The sequence below is a fragment of the Primulina huaijiensis genome, chromosome 4 (assembly GCF_012295235.1).
Source record: "Primulina huaijiensis isolate GDHJ02 chromosome 4, ASM1229523v2, whole genome shotgun sequence".
Classification (NCBI taxonomy): domain Eukaryota; kingdom Viridiplantae; phylum Streptophyta; class Magnoliopsida; order Lamiales; family Gesneriaceae; genus Primulina; species Primulina huaijiensis.
In genome coordinates this window covers 8,667,877-8,675,376 of record NC_133309.1, presented here as the reverse complement: position 1 = coordinate 8,675,376, position 7,500 = coordinate 8,667,877, and the positions used below count along the sequence as shown (strand labels likewise).

At 45.5% G+C, this 7,500-nt stretch overlaps 1 long non-coding RNA gene across 1 annotated transcript in view; it reads right to left on the bottom strand.

Annotated features, from left to right (window-relative positions):
• Positions 1–1,709: 1,709 nt before the first annotated feature.
• LOC140975305 (uncharacterized) overlaps positions 1,710–7,500 on the bottom strand; it is an 8,410-nt gene continuing 2,619 nt past the window's right edge. Inside the window, exon 2 of the long non-coding RNA XR_012174948.1 lies at positions 1,710–2,052. This is a non-coding gene — a long non-coding RNA (uncharacterized lncRNA). The remainder of the gene's footprint in view (positions 2,053–7,500) is intronic.

Genomic DNA, 7,500 nt, shown 5'->3' with positions numbered 1-7,500 from the left:
TGCTAGCCCCAGAGACAAGGGCTGCAGGTAGACGGGGTATTTAGCGCAAACAGGCGAGATAAATGATGATTCTCCCGAGCGAAGATTGTTTTCCCCCGAGTTTTCCTATGTAAATAACGCATTTGTGGCGTTGGATTTGAATTCGGAATAAAATCCTGATGCGCCCAATGACACGCGAGCCGGTGCGCCGATGGCCGACACGGGCGACAAAAACGACGAATCTCACGAGACAATGTTGTTTCTCGTCGAGTTTTCATATGTAAATAATGTGTCTGTGGTGTTGGATTGGTATTTGGATAAGAAAAAAAAACACGTAAAATGGAAAATTTTGTTATGACTCCTGACCAATTCAATGTCCACTGCAGTCACTTTCGATTTTTTTTCTAAGTATACTATAGGGGGGTGAGGGTGTTTGTTCATGGGGTAGTCCAACCCTTCGTTGGGGGCATGCCGTCGCCCCAACATCTCTGCAAGCCCCAAGCACGAACCCCGGCGACCCGCGGGCGTAGCTCCGGCGGCGGACCTCCGGCCGGCGGCGTCGACCGTGCTGTCGCCGAAGTTTGATCCCGTTTCGAAACGAAGTGCGCGATAACCCTCAAGGTTCGATGGCAAAATCGGCGTAGCGAGTGACCCTAAGCATACAATGAGCATGTGATTGCGCTCGCATGTGAGCGAGAACGCGGCTGGAACCTCGGTAAGGCTCGCTACCCCATAGTCGGTCGGTTGCACGACGTGGGTTGCCTCTCTTGCGGAAGAATCGCCAGAAGTGCATTCGAGGCATCTCGTGCTTGGGGCAGCTGTTGTTGCCACGCACATGCCGGTCCCTCGATGTGTCGTGACGACCTCGTAGCTCTGGCAAGGCATCTCCCTAACATTCGGGTACGATTAATCAAGGGTTTTGGGCCATGCCTCGAAAGTTACTTTCGACTTGTCGCTCGTGGATGCGCTCGATTCGTCGTTCGGTTATCCGTTCGATGATGGCCACGTTCATTTGCGCCCCCAAGCAAACCGTCGAAGTACCTCGGTGTAGGACGCGTCAGGGCCCCGGAGCGTGTAATGGTCTCACCTTTCAGGGGTCGGGGAGCGACGGGGCATGGTCGGTGTCCCTAACTTCAGCAAGTGATCAATCGATCACTCGACGGTTCACAAAAGTCCGTGTCAATCGGGGCATGTGCCCAAAACATTCGCCCGTCTTCCCTCTCGTTTCGTCGGATTGGAGCGGTGAATGATTGGAGCGGGTGTTTGGGCTTTGTGTACTTATCGACACGTGAGTGGTGGTCGGTGTGTACGGGTTACTTGGACTCTCTGCTTGTGCAGCGAAGATTTATCCGTCACGCTATTGCAGTGATTGGTTTGAGATTAGGAAGAACGTCTGTTGGCCGAGCTTGGTTTCCTCCGTTGTGTGCCCAAAGTGCTGGAATCCGTCGGAATAACAGGACGCTTTCGCCTCTAGCGGCGAGCCCTCGGGTTCGCCGTGTAAGGTGAACTTCGAAGCAAGTGTCATGATCCGACCCCTATGGCTCTGATGGTTCACCTGGGTTGTTGGGATCAGTGGCACCACGTTCGTTCTCTTGGTCACGGAGTACCTCGTGGGGACGAGGCATCATCGATCTCTATTTGCCCCAGAAAAAGCGTCCCACGCTTCGTGCGAAAGACAATGGGTGCTGCTTTGGCATTGCCCATGCAGCTCCAGAAGTCGACATGGAATGCTACCTGGTTGATCCTGCCAGTAGTCATATGCTTGTCTCAAAGATTAAGCCATGCATGTGTAAGTATGAACTAATTCAGACTGTGAAACTGCGAATGGCTCATTAAATCAGTTATAGTTTGTTTGATGGTACCTGCTACTCGGATAACCGTAGTAATTCTAGAGCTAATACGTGCAACAAACCCCGACTTTTGGGAGGGACGCATTTATTAGATAAAAGGCTGACACGGGCTCTGCCCGTCGCTGCGATGATTCATGATAACTCGACGGATCGCACGGCCCTTGTGCGGGCGACGCATCATTCAAATTTCTGCCCTATCAACTTTCGATGGTAGGATAGTGGCCTACTGTTAGACCCTTAAAGCTTGGCTCGATTTCATGGCATGATTGCGGAGAGCCATGAAGCAAAGTGTTGATGCCTAACACTTAGTTATGGTCTACATAACTTAGGCATATTGAGTTGGCTAAGTATATGAACAAGTTGGCACATTGTGAGGATGTGTTTGGTGCAGAAAAGGTGTTGGCAATATTGAGCTCGGTTGCCATTTCGAGTTGGCTGATTTGGGGACACATGGCAGTCATTTCTGATGGTTTGAAGCAGTTGTTGGGAGTTTGAGACACTTGGCAACATTCAGCAACAAGTGGCATGCAGGCAGGGCACTTGGACATGGCAGTTACACTTGGCTCCATGCAGACTTGACAGGTGTCCTAGACATTTAATTTCGGTTTTCTGCATTGTATTGTGTTTATATGCTTTGGCCTTGAGTTGCACAAGGCATTCACGAGTGAGAGCCTTCTTTGTGTGCAAACCTAGTGTAAGGCTTGAGATTTTGATTACCGTAATCTGAGATTAATCTTAAATGATTTATTGATTAATCTCGGTAATTATAGACGGAAAGGATTAGATCAGGAAAGACAAGAAAAGATGTAAAATATGTGCGAGGATGAGCCCTCGCGCATATGCGCCACTCAGCCAGGCGCATATGCGCGAGGTAGGCAGAACAGTGCGCGCATATGCGCGGAGTGAAGGCGCGCATATGCGCGAGGTGTCCAGTTAGCCAAAGAAAAGGTCCAGAGGAGTTGGCGCATATGCGCCGGATGGAGGCGCGCATATGCGCGAGTGTGGGTGTGCACGAGACAGTAAGTCTCGCGCATATGCGCGACGATGGGGCGCGCATATGCGCGAGCTGTCAAGAACACAAGCGCTGAGACTCGAAGGTCTCGCGCATATGAATTGAGATTTGATTATTGTTATGTGTTCTGGATTTACTGATCAGTATATAATGGAAGTCAGATCGAAGAAGAGACTGTGTATGTAATTTTTATGATTTTCGGAGTTCATTGGATTGAGATGCGATATCAGATTAGATTATGAGTTGTACCGTGATTGATTTTGAGTTCTGATAGTATATCTGTGATGTTGAGATTGACGGAGTTAGCGAGAATGTATTGTTATGCCGTCGAAACATCAGTAGATTGGTATTGATCAGATTCAGTATTGATTGAGATGGTATTGTTGTATCGTTGACATTGATTAGATTATGTTTTGATTTGAGTATTGATCAGAACAGGTTTTGAACTGAGTTATAAACTGATATTGTATCTATTCGATATTGTCATTGCCAGATTGGGTATGGACAGGGTTGAATTCGAGACTTCGTCTTCTTCAAACGGAGAAGATAAAGGTATAAATTAATGTTGAGTTGGGATTGCACAACTCGAGTGAGGTTTGACTCGAGTTTCCCTAAATCACATACTTTATTTTATTGCATCGATAATTGCAATTAATGAATGAATTGATATGTTTGTTCTATTGATATATAGATAGCAGGTATTAAATGATTGGTCTTGTGACAGAAGTGCCTGATAGTGATAGAATCGTCACTGGCACATTGCACATTGTCACAGGATAGGAATATGGCAGAAGTGCCATAGTCTTTGACAGATAGGTCAGGACATCGGACGTTTGGTCATATCGAAGTGGATAGAATTGGAGTTGCTTCTATTACTGATGTTCGATATGGAAAGGGCCAAAGTCTGTGAATAAGAACGTACCACCACCCCGATCGGGAGTGTAGGTGGGTGTATGTTCTTATTCTGATCGGGATCCCTAGATTAGGACTGAGTCGAGTCTGAGTCTGAGAATCACGGAGAGTGATTCATTGATTGCTATTGATTTATGTTCCTGATTTTGGTAAATGTTTAGAATATGACTTTTTATTGATATTGATGCATGTTTCGGATTCTGATACATGCGATGAATACTTGATTCATGTTTCTGATTTTGATACATGTTATGAATGCCTATGATATGCTTTTATATTGTTTATATGATTGCATGTATACATGATTTATTCTGAGGATGTAATTCTCACCGGAGTTATCCGGCTGTTGTCTTGTTTGTATGTGTGCATGACAACAAGTGGGACATGATCAGGGTCAAGAAGAGAACGAGGCTAGACTAGTTAGCGTGGAGATCCGGGCTTAGAAGCAGATTATGATTCAGCGCTGATACGTAGTTGAACCCTAGTATGATAAGAATGTATTTAGTACATGACTTGTACTTTTATGTTAATATGTAAATTAGATTAATTTACGTGACGTTTCCGCGTTTATAATTTTTTTTTAAAAAAAAAATTATGTCCCACATTACGTAATTGTTCATTTGATATTAATAACGATTATGGAAATGATGAGCGTCCGGGTCCCCACACCTAGGCTTCCTATTGTAATTCTGACTGAGGATGAATGCAAAGGTTGGGCATTGCCCGTAATTTGTTGTGTGCCTTACGTTTTACACGTTTTGGCTTGGTTTGCTTGGCTCTGTGAGTTTGATACTCCACTAAATAATTAAACACGAGTATTGAAAGGTTGGCTGATTGAATCAGTGCGTGATTCAAGCCGCACAAGGGTTAGAAACTCGGGAAAAAGTTTCTGCGTGATTAACCCCTGTGACAGTTGGTATCAGAGCCAGGTTTGCTCGAATTTGTTGAAGTTGCAGATGCCCAAATCATGGCAGATTCATCTAGCACTTCAGGAACGAACAATACTTCGGCGCGGGATCGTATTCTAGAACTTGAAACAAGAATGCGAAGAATTGAAGGGCTCCTTGGTGTTCCAACCAGATCACCCACAGAGACGCTTTACCATCAAGTTGAAGGATTGCATGCTATTGCAGATACAAATGTTGGTAGCATTGCAGATCTGACGGAATTTGTGGAACGAAGATTGGTGTCTGTTGGAGAAGATCTCGAATCAAAATGTGATGGATTCGAACTTGAGTTGAATTTGTTGAAGAAGGTCGTTGGTGCTGGAACCACCGGGCATTCATCTGCTTCAACAAAGTTCAAAGTCCCTGACCCTAACCCATTTGGTGGAAAACGCAGTGCCAAAGAGTTGGAAAACTTTCTGTGGGACATGGAAACTTATTTCCAGGCTGCCAAAGTCCCCGATGAAGAGAAAGTATCAATCACAAGCATGTATTTGATCAAGGATGCAAAGTCATGATGGCGGGCTCGTCTATCTGATGATGCTAGTGCAAACCGTGACAAGATTGAGACATGGGAGACCCTGAAACGAGAATTGAAAGAGCAGTTCCTACCTAACAATACTTCGTGGCTTGCTAGGGAGTCACTTCGAAAATTGAAGCAGTCTGGAACTACTCGGGATTATGTTAAGGATTTCAGTTCGTTGATGTTGGATGTAAGGGATATGTCCGAGGAAGACAAACTCTTCAATTTCCTCGCAGGATTGCAACCTTGGGCCCAAGCTGAATTGCGAAGGCAAGGAGTCAAGGATTTGCCATCCGCCATTGCTGCTGCTGATAGGTTGGTTGATTTCAAAGCCATTGGTGCTGGTGATGGTGTCCCTAAGCGAAATGATGCGAAAGACAAAGGCAAGCCTAAGTTTGTCAAATCGGACAAATTTAGGAAAAAGAAGAGCAAGAAAGATGGTGAAAGCATCACCACCAAAGAGACCAAGGAAACCTATGTCTTTGATAAAACGAAGCGTGGGTGCTTCATATGCAATGGTGACCACCGAATGCGAGATTGTCCAAAGAAGGAGAAACTATCTGCATTGGTGGCCGAAGAGGAGAAGGCGCAGAAAGAAGATGGTCCCTCGTTGGTGAATCCTTTACAATGGTTGGGTGCCCTACATGCTAATTCGTCTCAATCTAAAGGCTTAATGTATGTGAAAGCCCTCATTAATGGTCGTGAGATTATGGCCATGGTGGACACAGGTGCAACAGATAACTTTGTTGCTGAAAGGGAAGTTCAGTCGTTGGGTTTGAAGCTTGCCCAACACTCGAGGCAAATAAAGGCAGTGAATTCGGAAGCAAAGCCAATCAAGGGGGTGACCAATGTGGAACTTAAGGTGGGGAGTTGGTCCGGACAGTGCGGTTTGATGGCGGTTCCTCTTGATGACTTTGATGTCATTCTAGGCAATGAATTCTTGGTTGCGGCTCAAGTTGAAGTGATGCCACACTTGGGTGGATTATTGATTGCGGATGTCAATAAGCCTTCTTTCGTGAAAGGGGTGTATGATGTGACTACAATCTCCGGGAAGAAGGCAGGTCTGATTTCGGCCATTCAGATTGAGAAGGGCTTGAAACATGGTGATGTTACCTATGTTGAAGCCATGGTCGAAATTAAGCCCGATGTGTACCAAGAAGTACCCGAGGCAGTTGCTGATCTGCTTGAGCGATTCCATGACATAATGCCCGTGGAGTTGCCCAAGTCCTTGCCACCTCGACGTGCTATTGATCATAAGATCGAATTGGAACCGGGTGCGGTGGTGCCTGCAAAGGCTCCGTATCGAATGAGTCCCTCGGAACTTGTTGAACTGAGGAAACAATTGACAGAGTTGTTGGATTGTGGGATGATTCAACCATCTAAGGCTCCCTTCGGATCACCGGTGCTGTTCCAAAAGAAACAGGATGGGACGCTAAGGATGTGCATCGATTATAGGGCTTTGAATAAGGTTACTATCAAAAATAAGTACCCTATTCCAAATGTCCTGGATTTATTTGACAAGCTATCAAGGGCGAGATACTTCACTAAGATCGATCTAAGATCAGGTTATTGGCAAGTGAGGATTGCTGAAGGAGATGAGGCAAAGACCACTTGTGTCACAAGGTACGGTTCTTACGAATTTCTTGTGATGCCCTTCGGTCTTACAAATGCTCCTGCAACGTTTTGCAACCTGATGAATGATGTACTGTTTGAGTATTTGGATCGTTTTGTGGTTGTGTATTTGGATGACATCGTGGTATATAGTGAGTCTTTGGAAGATCACTTGATGCATTTGACTGATGTATTCTCACGCCTTAGAGAATACGAGTTGTATGTGAAAAAAGAGAAGTGTGAATTCTGTAGGGATCAGATTACTTTCCTTGGACATGTGATAAGCCATGGAAAGATTCACATGGATAAAAAGAAGGTGCTAGCGATTGTTGATTGGTTTTCCCCGACGAAAGAATCTGAGTTAAGGTCCTTCTTGGGCTTAACCAATTACTACAGGAGATTCATTATGGGGTATTCTCGGATCGTTGGGCCATTGACTGATTTATTGAGGAAAGGCAACAAATATGTTTGGTCGGTTCAGTGTGTGGAGGCATTTGAGACACTCAAGAAGGCCATTGTGTCAGAACCCGTGCTGAGATTGCCTGAGTTTGACAAGCCATTTGAAGCGTTTACAGATGCATCAGACCGTGCATTGGGTGGAGTTCTGATGCAAGAGCGACACCCCATTGCCTTTGAAATTCGGAAACTGAAGGATGCCGAGGTGAGGTA